Source organism: Pinus tabuliformis, chromosome 6 (genome assembly GCF_031772625.1).
Source record: "Pinus tabuliformis cultivar Carrire ecotype Pingquan chromosome 6, CPIR1, whole genome shotgun sequence".
Lineage (NCBI taxonomy): Eukaryota > Viridiplantae > Streptophyta > Pinopsida > Pinales > Pinaceae > Pinus > Pinus tabuliformis.
Window position 1 is genome coordinate 2,005,898,663 of NC_142292.1, and position 16,612 is coordinate 2,005,915,274.

The following is a 16,612-nucleotide window of genomic DNA, read 5'->3' on the forward strand; positions in this document are numbered from 1 at the left end:
AAATCATAAACAAACTTGTCTATAATGGCTCTAATAGCCTAATAAATCCTAATCCATACATACAAGTCAAACTCATCAAGTTAGGTTCGCAAAATTAGGAAAAATACCACAAAATAATAAAACTGCCCCTTTTTACTAGGGATTCCTGAATGTCAGGTCAAGTTTGACCAACGTTGGTTGGGCCTGTTTTTGCTCAGTTTAACTAAACCAATAGGTGTTTCTTCGTCCGTGGTTCCCAAGATTTCAAGATATGCCATGTGTCCTGTACATATGACTTTAATGGAGCTATTATGGGAATTTTTATTGCAGTCCAAATTTACTCTTAAAACCCATTTTTCACAAAAAAAATTCAAAAAATTAAAAAAATTAATTTAGTTACATGAATATACAAAATAGGACTAAAATGAGGCATATATAGGTGAAATAGGATGCAACATGGTGGTAAATAGATGGATTTAGGATAGGCATAAATGACAAAAATTGAGGGCCAACACAAGGCTTGCCATAAATGGATTGAAACCATTTTATCCAATCTATTCACCCTCTTACAAACAAATATGTAGATATTATTGTGAGAGAATATTGTGAAGCCTCGCGGATTATCGTCCCTCAAATGATGAGAAAACCCAAAGACTATGAGTGGGTTCGAGTAGGTGTAGTGAAGAGTATACTTCCTACACCCTTACAAATTAGTGCAGGAGAGGATCTTGAGGCATCTCATGACTTTGTATTGAGCTTGAATTCCAAGGCATATGAAAATATTGTGAAGGACATTTTATTAAAGTGAAGCCTTATGGAGAGAGTGGTTAAATGTTTTTTTTTGGTGTGTGGCTATGTAAACTTTATCTTGTGTGTAAATTTTTTGTGTTTGTACATGAATTTATAAAACAAATATGCATAACCAATTAATGAATAGAGTAATATAATTAAACTAGTGGTTCTCAATGTTCTTATTGTCGAGAGAACATATCGCTAATTTAATTATGTAAGTCTGTTATATGCTGCTGGATCTTGTTGTGGTTCGAGATTCAAGAGCATCAACTACATGTTATTTTTATGAGATCCTTGTGTGGTAGAAAGGTCAAGTTGTATGGTCAAAATTTGAACACATTCAGTACCTAGATAACAATCCTAGATAACTGCCAAACACAATGAACTATGTTGTTTGACAGATGGGACCTTTTTCATAGAATGTTTCATTACTTTGATACTTTTTCTGACAGTTACAATGAGCTATGTAATTTGGTAGAATAAAGTATGTCAAAATTGTTGATCATGCAAGTTTATCAAAGATGGTCAGAGGTTTTTATGTTTTAAATGGAGTTAAACTGACAACTTGAATATGAGGTGGTGAAGAAAGAGAATTGTTTGCAAGATTTCAGAGTGGATGTGAGTGCTTATGACGACCATCCAAACAAATGTGACTATATGTAATTTATGATTCTTGTAATAATATTTGTAACGATGTAATGTAGGAATTAAAGGGGGGACTTCGAATAATTATTACAACAGTGTATAGGTAGTATTGAGTTTCATTGTTGGTTGGACTATTGAGATATTTTCTCAACAAAAATATCTTTGTTTAGATTTTGTTGGATCTCATAAAGAACCATTTATGTGTCATGTATCTTGGATTTGTGGTGAAAATAAAAATTGTTTGTGCTAAATTTGTGTCCTACGTCTACACCTCAAATTTCTTTCTACAAAAAGGGGGGAAAATGGTTTAAATGCAAATATGAAAAGTGTTCAAAATGTTTTATGGTTCATTTTCACATATATGGTCCATTATGAAACACGGTGTGTCATAATATGAATAATATGTACTGAGTTTGTATATCTTCTAGCTATGTTTTATGTTATACCATACATGATCAATAAGCAATCTGTGCAAATAGGAATTTGTATCTAGAATTGTTTTGAATTTTGAATATTTTGAAGGTATTAAGGCGGAAAATAGGTAGTTGGAGCAATGGTCGAGTTGCCGAGAGGATATCTTGAAAGGGAAGCAAGACCATACAGTAGATGGGAAGTTGTAGCAAGGTGTTGAGAGCAAGAAGAAATAGTCGAGTGGACGAGGAGAATGGAAAGAAGACGAGGGAAAAGATAGCCAAACCGAACTGGCATTGGGAGTAGTGGAGGAGAAGATAAAAGGAGAATACAACACAAAGAAGGGGTTGGTATCTAGTAGGAGCGAGAAGCACAAAGGAACAAGATCCAAAGACCTGAGAAGTTGCGGAGTGGCCAGAGCTAGGCTTGGCCTAAGGTCTAAGGCATCCTATGACCATGGTATTTTATGTATTTATCAAGGATTTATGCCTGATGTATATTGTAATGAATATACCGTTGGGTTAATATGAATGAGTGAATGAACTAGTTTGCATGGCATTGTGATTAAGCGTATCTTTTAGATTCATAGACCCGCTCAAAATTTTTATATTAATGGCCTTTTCTTGGATGAATATGATAACTGTAACAATATGATGTTTTGATGAATGTATTATTTAAGATATGTATGAGTTAATGTATGGGTCATCCTTGATATTCATATAATCCTTCTTAGTTTCGGTCACGACACACCTCGGGTGAGACTCCTTACCCTTTGGGTAAGATGAAAATGCTGGCATTGTGCTAGACTACAATGGCCCCTTGTTGGCCCCTTGTGCCTGAACCCAGGGTCTTTCTGTGATGACATTTTTGTGCCAAAAATTATCCATGTAGGAGAAATACTTAACCTATTCCATGATTTTGATATCATATTCTTCTATTGTGTGGCTTCCTTGCACCAAAGCAGGGAGGCTCCTAGTTGTTGTTCTTTGTATATACCTACTTAATCCTGAAAATTTCCTTAATTAACTCCTAGGTGATAGTGTCAGGAGTGAGGTGTATTTTTCTCTCTAAATTACCCCACCAATTTAGGGAACTATCTATAACTTTAAATATCACTATCTTAGCCTTTGAATTAGAAGTATGCTCGCTTACTGTGAAACATTGGCATTCCTTCCAACCAAGTTTTTTTCTTATTTTCTAGGACGACCTATAGCAAATTCTGGTAGACTGATACTCTACAAATCCTTAATCATTTCCTTGGTTGGAGGACCTATATTAGGGTCCCTTGATCCTTTAGATTTGCATACCCATGATGGAAAATGCTCTATTTTCACCTTAGCTATTTGGTGCCATCTTAGGGCTTCATTAATTTCCTCTATAGAAAAAAAAATGAGGGGTTACTTTCTTGATGGAAATGGTGGTTCTAATGGAGGTTTCCCTTTCTATGACCCTTCTCGGCCTCAATTCCCTTGTGTTCTTTCCATTCTGTAGTGGTCAAATATCTACATGAGGCATAAGGTTCATTAATGTAGCTTAGGGCATTGTCAACTCTTACATGACTCACATATATATGAAATGATAATTGTACTTTTGTCTTTGATTGTTCTTGTAAACGAGCATTACTTATATTGAGAATGTCCTCCTAGATTTACTAAATCCTCTCCCATCGCTAGCTAAGTGAGCAGTACAATGTTATTGCAAACTATCATTACTTTCCTACATCAAAATATCCCCAACATTTAATAACCTTAATTAACATTTATAATAGAAATATATAAAATCAATTAAGTATTTTCTTGATAACAATTAGTGGTGTTGTCTAAACATGCTATGTTTTGAGATTTTTGGCTGGAATCCGACAAAAATCTCTTTGGCCCAATCCTAATATTTGTTGTTTAAAATGGGTTTTTGATTGCATATATAGATTCATCACCTTAAAAAAAATCCCTTGGAGAACTTCGATTATAGAGGGTTTACAACTCAAACTTGTGACTCCAATAAATCCCTATTGGATTCTAGAAAAACTAGACCAAAAAATGTGCCAAAAAAGATTCTAAAACATAGAATAGATAGACTACAACATAATTATGTGTAATACTAGTTAATGCTAATTAATCTTATTTCATTAATTACTTAATTAATGTTGATTTAAAATTAAATTTAATTAGTTAAGAATTATAAGTATGCCTTATAATGCCTTCTTCTTCCTTAGTAGTCCATCACTCAGATCTGAGAATCAGTGGGGAGGTCTCTACAAGAATGCTTAGGTAGCGATGGAATAAGCCTTATTGACAAGGTGCAAGCCAAGGTTTGTTTATCTTATCTTTTCCCACTAGCAACTTTATCCTGTTGCTAACTATGCACATAAATGCAAACTGAAGTTTGTTTATGTTATCTTTTCCCACTAGGAACTTTATATCCTTGCTAAAGGTGCACATAAGGAACAACATAAACATGCATACTTATGGCTCCAATGGGTAATTAAAGCTCGAGAAAAGTGGTTTCACCTAATAATGGTATGATCTTATGTACGCTTACTTCCCATGTGTTTCCTAGAACATGATATTCCTAGAACATGAAATATCATAGTATTATTATATACATGCTTAACATTTTTTTAATATTTGAGGGTTTAATTACTTTTATTGAAAAACCAAAGATCTGCAATTTTTTTTAAATATTTGAGGGTTTGTAACTCAATATTTAACAATAGCACATTGTATTGTTATTATCCTTCTCTATCTAATCATAACAAGGACCTCTTATCTACCAATTTTCTATGATTTTCCCTTCTATTCAATTAGCGAATGGCCAACATGTCAAGATTTTTCTAGAACTCGAAGCCTTATTTTGAGCTCCCCGTATTGTCACTTTTGCCTAAATTTTGTCTCATGGGTGGCATATGTCCCATGCGAATGTTATTTATATGGTACAAAGGTTTGTGTTCTATGATGTCTGAAGGGTTTTCCTGAATTTGGTTTTGATGAATTGAGTATTTAAATGCCTACGATATGATCATTAGTGAATTTTGAAGATTTTAGTCCCTTTGTGATTATTATTTTGTATTACTTCATCACTCAATCTACTATATAAATGACCGTCGTTATAATATTGTTAATTGAATATTTTGGTTCTGCGTCCTATCCTTCTTTCAGTTATATCATTACTCCAAATCTAGATATCAGCTTCTAAACCATTTAAAACCTTTCTATTTCATGGCTAGCTGATGAGATTTGTCGAGGGTACATATGAGTGAAATCAAACCATATTGTGTAGTATTGTCGAGGGTATTTTAGTCTTTCCTTTATATTTTTATGTTTTTCACGAGAATGAAATAATAGTTTCTTCCTGCCCTTGGTTTGTAATGAGGGATAGATTTTCCTTAAGATTTTACCTTGTGTGTTTATGCATAGATGCATATCCAAGTTTCATAGCATTGATCGCACAAAGATTTTATTGTTAATCAAGTCGTCACTCTGTAGTTGTAAAGATTGTGCATTAGCTTTGTGGATTTTGGTTAAAATCCATTTCCAGAAGGGTTTTGCAGGGTTGATTTTCCCTATAGTGCCTTCTTCTTATGACGGTTTGATCAAATGCAGAGTGATGGCATATTTATTTATTTTTTTTGGCTCCCCATTCAATTCTTCTCTTTCGAATGGGGATTTTGTGAAAAATGATGTAACACTTCTTATTTTTAAACTAAAGCCCTCTCATGTGCATAATATTACAAAACACTCAAAAGTGTGATAATTTCTTGCGGCGTGGAAAGGGATTTAATGGTTTCTTTAAAGAGAATGAATATAGAAGTGGAAGGGATTTTGATGTCTAGCCACTGTTTTGTCTAATTTGCATGAACTTCAATAATGTGATCATTCCACTCATACACTTTTGTTTAGATTTATAGTTAGAAATATTCATTTCATGTGATTTTGGGTGATTATTTAGGAAATAACTAATACCATAACCATATTAATAAATGTGGTTAACTCATGCAAATAAGCATAAATAAAGCACATGCACAATCACATGAGAAAATTTAGGGATCACAACCATCTATTACATTACAATCTATATGAAAACAAATTCTAATTTAACTACTGAATTGATTTATTAATATATTAGTTAATAGATCTCAATGTTTTAGTCTACAAAAATAAATCAACCAACATTCATTCGTGGTGGTTGTAACGTCTAAAATCTGATACCATCTGAAATCATTCAAATGTTTTTGTCAAGATTCGAACCATAGTTCCAAAATTTGAAATAAATCAAATAACATTCTCTTATGCTCATACTGTCTAAACTTCTTGATCATCTGAAATCATTCAAATGTCTTTGTTGAGATTTTAACCATAGTTCTCTGCAAAATTTTAGTGTATTTTGATTATCACACCATATGACAGTTGAATGATGGACACTAATACCAAGCTTAGAAAGGAAATGTTGTAGCCAAATGGCCCGCATAGTGGGAATGACTACTCCGCTATACTTAGCTTCTACTGATGATAAAGCAATGGAAATTTTCTTCTTGCTGACCAATAAATTGGTTCGGATCCCAAACAAAGTACATAACCAAAGGTGGACTTGCAATCAAGGTAGTCATCATCCAATCTGAATCTATGAACCCAATGAGATCCAAAGAACAATTTGTTGCATAGTGAATCCCATAGGTGATTGTCCCTTGTACATATCGAAGGATGCACTTTGTAACCTTCTAATGTAACTCATGTGACTACTACATGTATATAGAAACTGTTCTTACGACATATGAGATATTAGGAGGAGAGTGAGTGTGATAAATAAGACTCCTAACCAGCTAAAGATACAATGTACAATCATCCAATGGTGTGTCTTTGCCATTCTCAAGATTTATCCCTGATAATAAAGATGTGGTTGTAGGCTTGCAATCACTCTGGTTGATATCTAGTCCAAGGAAAAAATTGTAATCCCAGAACCACTTTGGTTGATATCTAGTCCAAGGAAAAAATTTGACAATCCCATATCTATCATAGAACACACTGATTATGCAATGCAGTTTTAATCTCAACAATGACAGAAGTTGAACTATCTATTATCAAAATATTATCTATGTAGAAAACTATGATCAACAAGGAGTCAATTTCCTTCAAAAAATAAACATTGGAATCATATTTTCTACATAGAAAATTTTGAGATAACAAATAGAAATCTATGTTTTCATACGATGCTCTAGGTGCCTCCTTGAGGCTATAGAGATACTTCTTCAGTTTGCATACCAAAGATGAATTTTTTAGGTATCCCTGCATCTACTCCATGCAAATTTTCTCTTTAAGATCACCATGAAGAAAGGCATTATTCACATCCATATGATGCATCTCACATCCTCTTGTTTCTACAATGGAGAAAACTAGCAAAATGGATTCCATTTTTGCCATTGGAGAAAAAGTTTCATCATATTCAATACCATGTACTTGTTGAAAACCCTTTTCCACCAACCGTGCCTTATATCAACTAACTTGGCCATCTATTGCTTTCTTGGTTTGGTAAACCCCACCTAAATAGTTTGCGATTGGAAGTAGCAGAATTAGGTCCAAAGTCTGGTTCTCAATGAGGGTGTTGTATTCCTTATACATAGTTTCTTCCCATTTAGGATTCCTAACTACTTTTGCATAAGTCTGTGGATAAGATGCATGCATCATATAAGCATACATGGTGATGCATGGCTCCATAGCTAAGAGTGCTTATGGAGCTTCCTCAAAATGATTTATAGTGGTAGGATCTTTTAAGAGATCACTCATGCTATGCCATTTTGAGTAATAGTTTGATGAGTGTGAAGTTAAGAACTTGTTGATCTTCTTATAGTGTAAAATAAAATGACAAGTGTTGAATCATTTTTTTATGTAAATACTAGGAGATACTATTGACTTGCTCAAAGATTCCTCATCATATTGCTTGAGGTTGCAAGTATTTTGGGAAGGATGATAATTCATCCTATATCATGTAGTTTGATGGTGAGAGTTCAAGTTGTACACCAATTTTTCAAATAATTTGTTTATATATATATATATATATATATATATTATATATATATATATATATATATATATATAATCTCTGATTTTAATATTTTATATTGTTATATCGTTTAAAAATAGCAAGTCCCCTTTTGAGTGATTTATAATTCTCACAATATTTGTTCTCTTTCCTTCTTGTAGTGAAGGATTTCTACTTGTAATCAAGTGACTAATCAAAGTGGTTAGAACACAACAAGAAAATTCTCTCTTCTCCAAAACTTCTAGGTTGTTGTGACTAATCAAAGTGGTTAGAACACAACAAGAAAATTCTCTCTTCTCCAAAACTTCTAGGTTGTTTTAGGATTGATGTACAATTGGATAAAGATGAAGAAAACTAGCATCTAAAATAAAAATTTGAAAATTAAATAAAATATTCAATAAAATTAATAAAATAGTTGATGCATATGCTTTCCAATTCTCAAACTCTCACCATTAACTAAAATCTCCTCCTCATAAAACATTATGCTTCTGATGCTTTGATTAATTGAATAGCAATGTACAAACGACACCAGATATTAAAAAGAACCATGAACATTACATCCAAAACCACACAATTGTTCTGCATTTTCTTTTTAATCAGCTCTCTCTCATGTTGATTAAGAAGTATGCTTAAATTCCCTATGGGATTTGTATATCAGAGTTCTTTATAACAATTTGGATAATGGCCACATAAATAATATGATAATTCGTAGTTCAATTTGGACATTGCGCCATCAATAAATTGTATTGTTTGACAATAGAGAAAGCCGCAAATGCGGGGAAGGAAATTGGAAAACTCAAGACTGAGAAAAATGAAAACAATCTAACGATGGCAGGAGTATTTCGTAGGCAACTCAGGCAGAAAGATAATTGATAAATCAATGCAATGATATGGATTTTGAACCAGCTGCTTTGTACAATTAAAATACTATCTGCCCACCTCGTCTTCTTCGGCCGAGCTATCACTAATCATCTTCCTCCGTTGAGCTATTAAATTCGGGGTATTTAATCTATCTCCACACTCTTAGAAAATTTTGTTCGACCACAGCCAACAAATTCCCAAAACTCTGCCAATAAAAATTCGGGGTATTTAATCTATCTCCACACTCTTAGAAAATTTTGTTCGACCACAGCCAACAAATTCCCAAAACTCTGCCAATAAAAATTCGGGGTATTTAATCTATCTCCACACTCTTAGAAAATTTTGTTCGACCCCAGCCAACAAATTCCCAAAACTTTGCCAATAAAAATTGTTGAGTCCTTTCATCATAGGCCAATGCACTTATATTGATCAGTGCCGCTTTGATAATCTCCCTTGGGAATATCTGATATAATATTTGCCAAGGATTTCACAATTAATGAAATTAATATTTTTTAAAGATTTTCTAAACATGTGGTAACTTCCGATTAGAAAAATGAGAATTCTTGAGATGAAAGGGACGGTGTTCTAAGTTCTAGGTTGTACATTAGCACGTACATGCAAAAGTCATATTAAGAATCTTGACTCAAGCAATCGTTTTCTCACACATCTATATTAATTTAATTTTATATATACAGAAACATAAAATTTAGAGTTCTTACATATTTCTCATTTTAGATATGGTTTTCCCTTAGGAAGTTAACCTAGAGCTATTGGTTCTGATACCAGTTTGAGAAACTAATTACACACCAAAACTAGCTGCATTCTATTAAACATCACATATAAATACAAGTAGTTTTGGTTTAAGATAGAAATTCTATCTTAACCATAAGATCAACTAGTTCAAAATCTCTAAACCAACTAATTAACAAGACAACTAGAAGTTACCTTTAACAATTAACAGTTAACAAAATTACCTTTATGAAAAGGAATCTCATTCAATCTGCATAAGATAACTAGGAGTTAAATCTCCAAGTGGGTAGAACTCCGTATTGAATGTTATAAGTGGAAGATTTATCTTCACCCCAATTTCCTCTAATTTCATAGATGACAACTTTGATATTCAAAACCAAGACCATGGAGTCAACATTTTTAGTGGCCCACTTCATTCATCTATATAGCTAATTACTTGTATAATATAAGTTTCTTAAATCCAATGTTCTTTTCTATTTTATAAATATCATCTTACAAATAATTGAAAAGGAGAAAATGTTTATTTTTCCTGGACCATTCTTAATCATTTTCCCTATCCATCAGCAACAAATAATTCCCATCTTAAATATCTTTTATTAAGCTTAGAATATAATTCCAGGTTAAATATCTTTTATTAAGCTTAGAATATAATTCCAGGTTTTAGGTTTTATGTTTTTTCAACATAGTTTTCCCGGTAAATCACATTGATTTTAATGTTAATTTTGAATTTTTATTAATTAAGATAATTTTCACTGGATTATTGTTGGGTTTAGGGATGATATTTAATGTGGTTTTATGTTAATTTTGACTTGGTTGTAATTAATATTAGTTTAGATTTATCTTAATTTTTGATTTACCAAAATTTTACATGGATTTAATCTTTTGAGGATTTTGTCATTATTTTGAGCGGGCAGTTAGTCACATGTACTAAAGGTGGTTGTTGCTCCAAGTAATTAATCCTTAAGGAAATGAGTGTGACAATTACTCCAACAAATGAAGCTTCATAAAGGTGACAACTTTCATTTAAATAAAAAATTGCATACCATAAAATATGTTAATTTTCACAAAATACTATAATTCTAATTTCTAGTTTATTATATATTATGAATCCTTGGTTAACATGAGATTTAAATGAAGAAAATAGAAAATATCAAAAATCATAAAATAATAGTAAAGTGTCCTAAATATGTAATATTAAATTTTATAATAATAATAATAAATCCAATTGTTTTTTCAACTTTTCTCTTTTTTGAAAAATAATTTTATTAATTTTTTTATATGGAAAAATAGTCTTACATTTTAATGTCTAACACTAATCTAGCAACCACTTTTAAACCCAACAAGTCATGAGTTCACAACCCTAAGCTAGGAGTCTATAGAGGTGCATGCTGTTAATTGGGTTGTTTTGGTTTTTTTTTTTTCTATCTAATGTGCTTTGGGTTTGTTATTTTAAGTCCAAGTAAGGTAGCTCAAGATCAAATAACTGTGAGGTTGGACTTGCTAGTGTCAGTGAGTGAGTTGGGGTCATAATTGTTTCAGTCCTCTTGTTGGGCAAAAGGAGTTTTCATTGTTAGATATGGTTTTAGGGAGTATCTTATGTTATGTCTTTGGGCTATAGTGAGTTTGTAGGTTTTCTAGAATCTACTCCTATTGTGTGACAATTAGTGGAAGATTTGGAAATCTTTAGGTTAAGGTTTCAAGGCTCTAGGTAGAGGTATTATCAATGGATGTCCCCTTTGTTCCCTTTTAGTTGTGATCATGCCTCTTCCCTAGAGAATCCTTAGCAGGAAGGAGGTCAAGGTAATGTAGTGTATAAAAGAGTTCTTCCTTTTACCTATGAAGCATTTGAGACCTTGTTTGATGCAATCCCTCTAGAGGTGAGGAAGGAAATATTATTGTGGAATGTAAAGAGGTAGGGGATGGAGCTTATCACTCTAATATTTAAGTAGTGAGGAAGGATATGAAATGGGTTCCTAATGGTGGAATATTCAGAAAAATGCCACTTAGCTTCTTGAATTCTTTGGCTTTACACTAACAAATGGCTACCATGTTGTCTTTAATTTTGAAAGATAAACAAGTACATAATTACAATGCATTCTCTTCATTAGAGGATATTAAAGGCATGCTTCTAAACTAAAGGTTCTGCTTGAACAATGTGTACTCTAGTTTGGCTTGGGTGGAAAGTTTCCTAGTGAGTGATTTAGCCTATGGTGATCTCATTGATCCTCCATATAACAATTCTCACGTTCCAACTATTATATAATACTAGCCATGGTTGGTTTTATGTTTATTTCATAAGTTTTGGCAAGAGTTGTCCAGTGTTGTGGATGGTTTATTGTTCTTCCTGAATTGGGCTAGATGGGTTGGCTTCATTATACTTTTGACTCGACTGAAGTTGATATTGTGGATTTGTCAAGGCCTCAAGTTGATATTGTGGGTTTTTCAAAGCCTTATATTGTTATTATGTGAAAAGGTTTTTCAATGTAACGGTTTCCAAGCTCTTGAAACTCCAAATCAAAATTTATATGCTCATTTTTTTTTGTCCCTCATCATATTTTGTTAAGATTATTTTGGAGCAAGCACTATTATATTGGATGAGGGCATATATAGATTGCATCTATCTTTACTTGTTGGAGCCAACATTGTTATGTTGGCTCCTGGAGTATCTAGCTTGGTTATGTGGTTACCTTTTGTAGTGAACCTTGTTTCATTTTCCTTGTGAAAATGCTTCAAACTTGTGATTTTTGTTGAGCATCCTACTATGACTAGTTACTATGGCTAGTGAGGTTTTATTATACTTTATGTTTGTTATAGTTATATATTTTCTAATGATTTTCTTAGGTATGTGGGATTTGGACAAAGCTTTCTAGATGTACTATTTTGATTTTTGTGCTATCTCATTATAACTTATGGAAAATCAGTGACTATCAGTTGTTATATTGAGAAGTTTTTATATTTAGGAGCATGTTAGTGTTATGTATGTTTAAACTTGGATGATATGGAAGTGAACATGAAAACAATGTGATATATTTTTATTGATAAATATAAAATGCTTTCATTCACTAAAAAATAATTAAATAATAATCAATTTTAAAATAAAAGTTATTTGTAAGATAGTTTACTGTAAGATTATAAATTTAATAATTTCAATATATAATTTCAATAACAAATATATATATTTTTAATTAAAAAGGGTTAATGTTTAGATTAAACTATTTAAATTACTCTATTTTTATCAAAGAGGAATGATTTGTTTTTAAAAGTAAAAGAATTTAAGAAATAATTTTATTTTTAAAGAATTAATTTTTTTAAAATAATATTAAAATATTCTAATTGAATTTTGATATCTCATGTTGTTAGGTATGTGCCACTTGGACAAAGCTTACTAGATATACTATTTTTATTTATGTGCTATCTCATTGGTGTGGCTGGCAAATATCCTATGGAAAATGGATTACTATAGACTATATGGGGCATGTTAGAGCTATTTATGTTTAAACTTTGATGATGTGGAAGTGAACATGCAATGTAATATTTTTTTTGTTGATGAATATAAAGGGATGCAATTCACTAAAATAATAATTAAATTAATAATAATAATAATAAATTTTAAAATAAGAGTTATTTATAAGGTAATTTGTTTTAAGATTATAAATTAATAATTTTAATGTATATTTTTAATAATAAATATTAACTTTTTTAATAAAGTCAATAAATAAATTTAGAAAGGGTTTATGTTTAGATTGCACAATTTAAACTACTCTATTTATGCCGAAAGTGGAATAATGGTTTTTTTTTGTAATTAAAATAATTTAAGAAATAATTATATTTTTCAAGATTTAATTTTTTTTTAATAATATTAAAATATTTTAATTGAGGTGTCTATTGAAATATTTTATTTATAATTCTATTAATTTTTTTATAATTAATATTTTTTAAATATCTAATGTCATCTTCTTATTAAAAATAAAGGAATTACACATATCTCTTATATGAAATGTTTCAACACTGGTAAATAAAATAAAATTTATTTATTTATGATTTAGTTATTTTATATATGTATAAAGTTAATATATATAAAAAAAATATGTCCTTTGACATTAAATTTTTTAATTTATAATTAACTTTGAAATATTTTTTGTTTTTAGTATTTTTTTATCAATTTAATGTTGAGCATGCAAAAAATTACACATTTTCTTCATTTTACATCATAAAAATAACTTGTACAAATATATAATAATAAATACATTCAAACTTAATATAACATTTGATTAATAAAATTCTTAACCAAATTTTTAAAATAAATAAATTATAAATATATATACAAGAGCTTAAATTATATTTTAAAACCTACCATTCTTAAGCAATATATCTTTAAGACTTACTATTCTTAAGCAATGTAAATATAAACCTAAGCTATCATCTTGGAGAATATTCTATAGAACTAAAATTATTCAAAAAATGAATAACAAAGTACATAATTAAAGAATATTTTGTTCGTATACCATGTTTGAATACAATGTCGGTAATAATCTTTCCTAATGTTAGCCCTATAAATCAAATTGCAAATAGAGAATGTGAAGGTGAATGGACCCTTAAATAAATCAAATTGCAAATAGAGAATGTGAACGTGAAAGGACCCTTAAAAAATGAATCCAATGATCATCTCTTTGTATAAATTTTGATTATACATTAGCATAGATCAAAGTATGGGGATACTTACTCCTCGCCTCAGATAGTATCAGAGTCGACCCAACAATTTTCCTGATTCGCAAAGTCCCTCGCCTTTCTGTATGTTAGATCTGCTATTTTGGTCGATGTGTCAGCCCCAAGATAAAGTTTCTCTATCATCTCTATCTCTGCGATGTATTGAGTGCCGCAAGTTATTTCTTGTGCATTCTTTCCATGAGTTGTAACACTCATCTCTATCCATCTCTTGCTGATGCTATCTATGGAGAACGAACCCATGATTATTGAGCTTCGAGAATCCCACTTGTGTGGCTATGGCTTTGCCAAATTCTAGGTTGGGACTCCTTTTATCTCGCTATTGTATCATCTCCCCATAGTGCCTCATTCAACATGGAAGAACCCGAGCAACTCCATGTATCTTCTCACGTAGTTCTACTCAACATTTGGCATCAGTTCGAATTGCAATAGCTCATAAAAGTCATATGTTGACCACTACGTGTCAATGACCCATAGGAGTACACCCCCTTTTGTAGTGCTTGATCAACGTGTCTGTGTCGCTCTAACTATCATCATTAGTCTCCTCATGTTATATTGCAAACCCTTTCTACATGTGTAAATTGTAAATAATCTCAGTAGATCCGTGTTGTGTATATAATTGCCTAGGTAAACCTAATTTTTTTGATAACGATCTACATTCTGGAATGTTTTTTGTCTCACTGATCCATGGTCGGTAGAGTTTTCCTTCAACCTTACCCCAAATTCGAAATGGATTTTGTCACCAGAATGTTAGGGGAGTCTTAGTGTGCTAGATCGTGTCTATGTAAAAGTGATTTGGGAATAATCTTAATTATTTGGTTAGGTTATTTTATTACAAATTGCTTGATTTTCTAGATTATATTTGTGTCGCAGAAATGGGTAGTCTGTGAGGGTCTTGGTCAAATGGGTTTTCCACCTTGAGATGTAAAAAATCATGATGTAAAATGTCTTGAGGGTTAGAAAAATAATTTATCCCCTCATAGGTCCTAGGTCCTAGGTAAATTTAAGTTTTCCAGAGGTAAAATTTGTGGATCCTTGAAAAAAAATAAAAAAAATTAAATCTTAACTGGTCCAGGGACTAAGGTTAGTTGATTATTTTGCTAAATTTTATGTCTTAGGTCCCTGGGGTTAAGTCAAAGTCAAAGTTTTGAGGAAATAAATGCAAAATTTAAACTTTTGAATTTATTAAAAAGCATTTAATTGAAAATTTCAAAATTTCCTCAATATTTAAAATTTCGACGGATGAGATTAAAAGAATTTTTGATCCTCATCAACGATTGAGATCACATTGACAAGGATCACTAGAACTAGATGTTGGGAAATTTATCTTTAAATAGGGGGTCAGTCGTCAGTTGAGATCATTCGATCTTCGAGTCGTGTGCTACGTGAAAGCTTTCTTGTAATTTTTTTTTTATGTGCAATAAAGAAAGACTTTGGGGTTAATTTCTACTGGTGTTACTCTTGATGGAAATACTGTAATATGTGTTATGTTCATGCATAGATTTCCTTTTAGCCATTGATGATAGCTTTATTAAGAGTGATTTAAGCACATGTATCTTGTTTGATCACTAGGGTTTGAATGGTAATTTAATTTCTGGATATAATGGCAGGTATCTCTATTAGATTTGAATTTTATTATTGTTTTCTCGTTGTACCTTAATCGTTGAATTGAGTTGTGCAAGGAATTCTTAATTTTGAGATCATCGAGCGTTTGGGGAAGTTTTCAATTGGACCAATCAACTCCCGATTAGCATTTTCTGAAGAGCTCAGCTTGATTGAATCCCAGACTTATCATCAGAAATTTTATTTGTTGATGCATGAAGGGTTTTTGTGAATCCCCTGTCTTTAAATTTAAAATTTTATGTGCAAAATTGATAAATTTGGCTTTAAAGAGCCACATATTATCAGATTTGGGAGCAGAGTTAGACTCACACTTGCCAGATCTGCTACTCATGTGCATAGATTTGTAATTCTTATTTTCTATTTTTCTAACTTAGGGTTTCTGGGGTTTCAATTTTTGGTATATTTGTGTTTGTGCTTTCAGGAACAGGTTGCCGATCTAAAGGTAAAAATTTGATTTTGAAGCTAGATCTAGGCCATGGAGGGTAAGATCTGGCCTTAGAAACAATGTTTGCATGGGTACGGTTTTGCTATCCAAGGGTTTGAATTCTTTTTTTTTTTTAAATTTGGATTTTTTTTTTGTAAGGGTCTAATTGATAAATCTGAAGCAGAACATAGCATCTTAGATCTGGTAAGTTCTGAGTTTTGTTGGGAACCATTTCTTTCTCTATCTGCTACCTAGGGTCTTCATTTTTGTTTCGTTGCACAAAAATTTTGAGATTTTGTTTGGGTAATTTATTTGAAACCCTCGCAGCTCTCAAACGTTGTACCCAATCCATTTCTTCAATCATTTTCC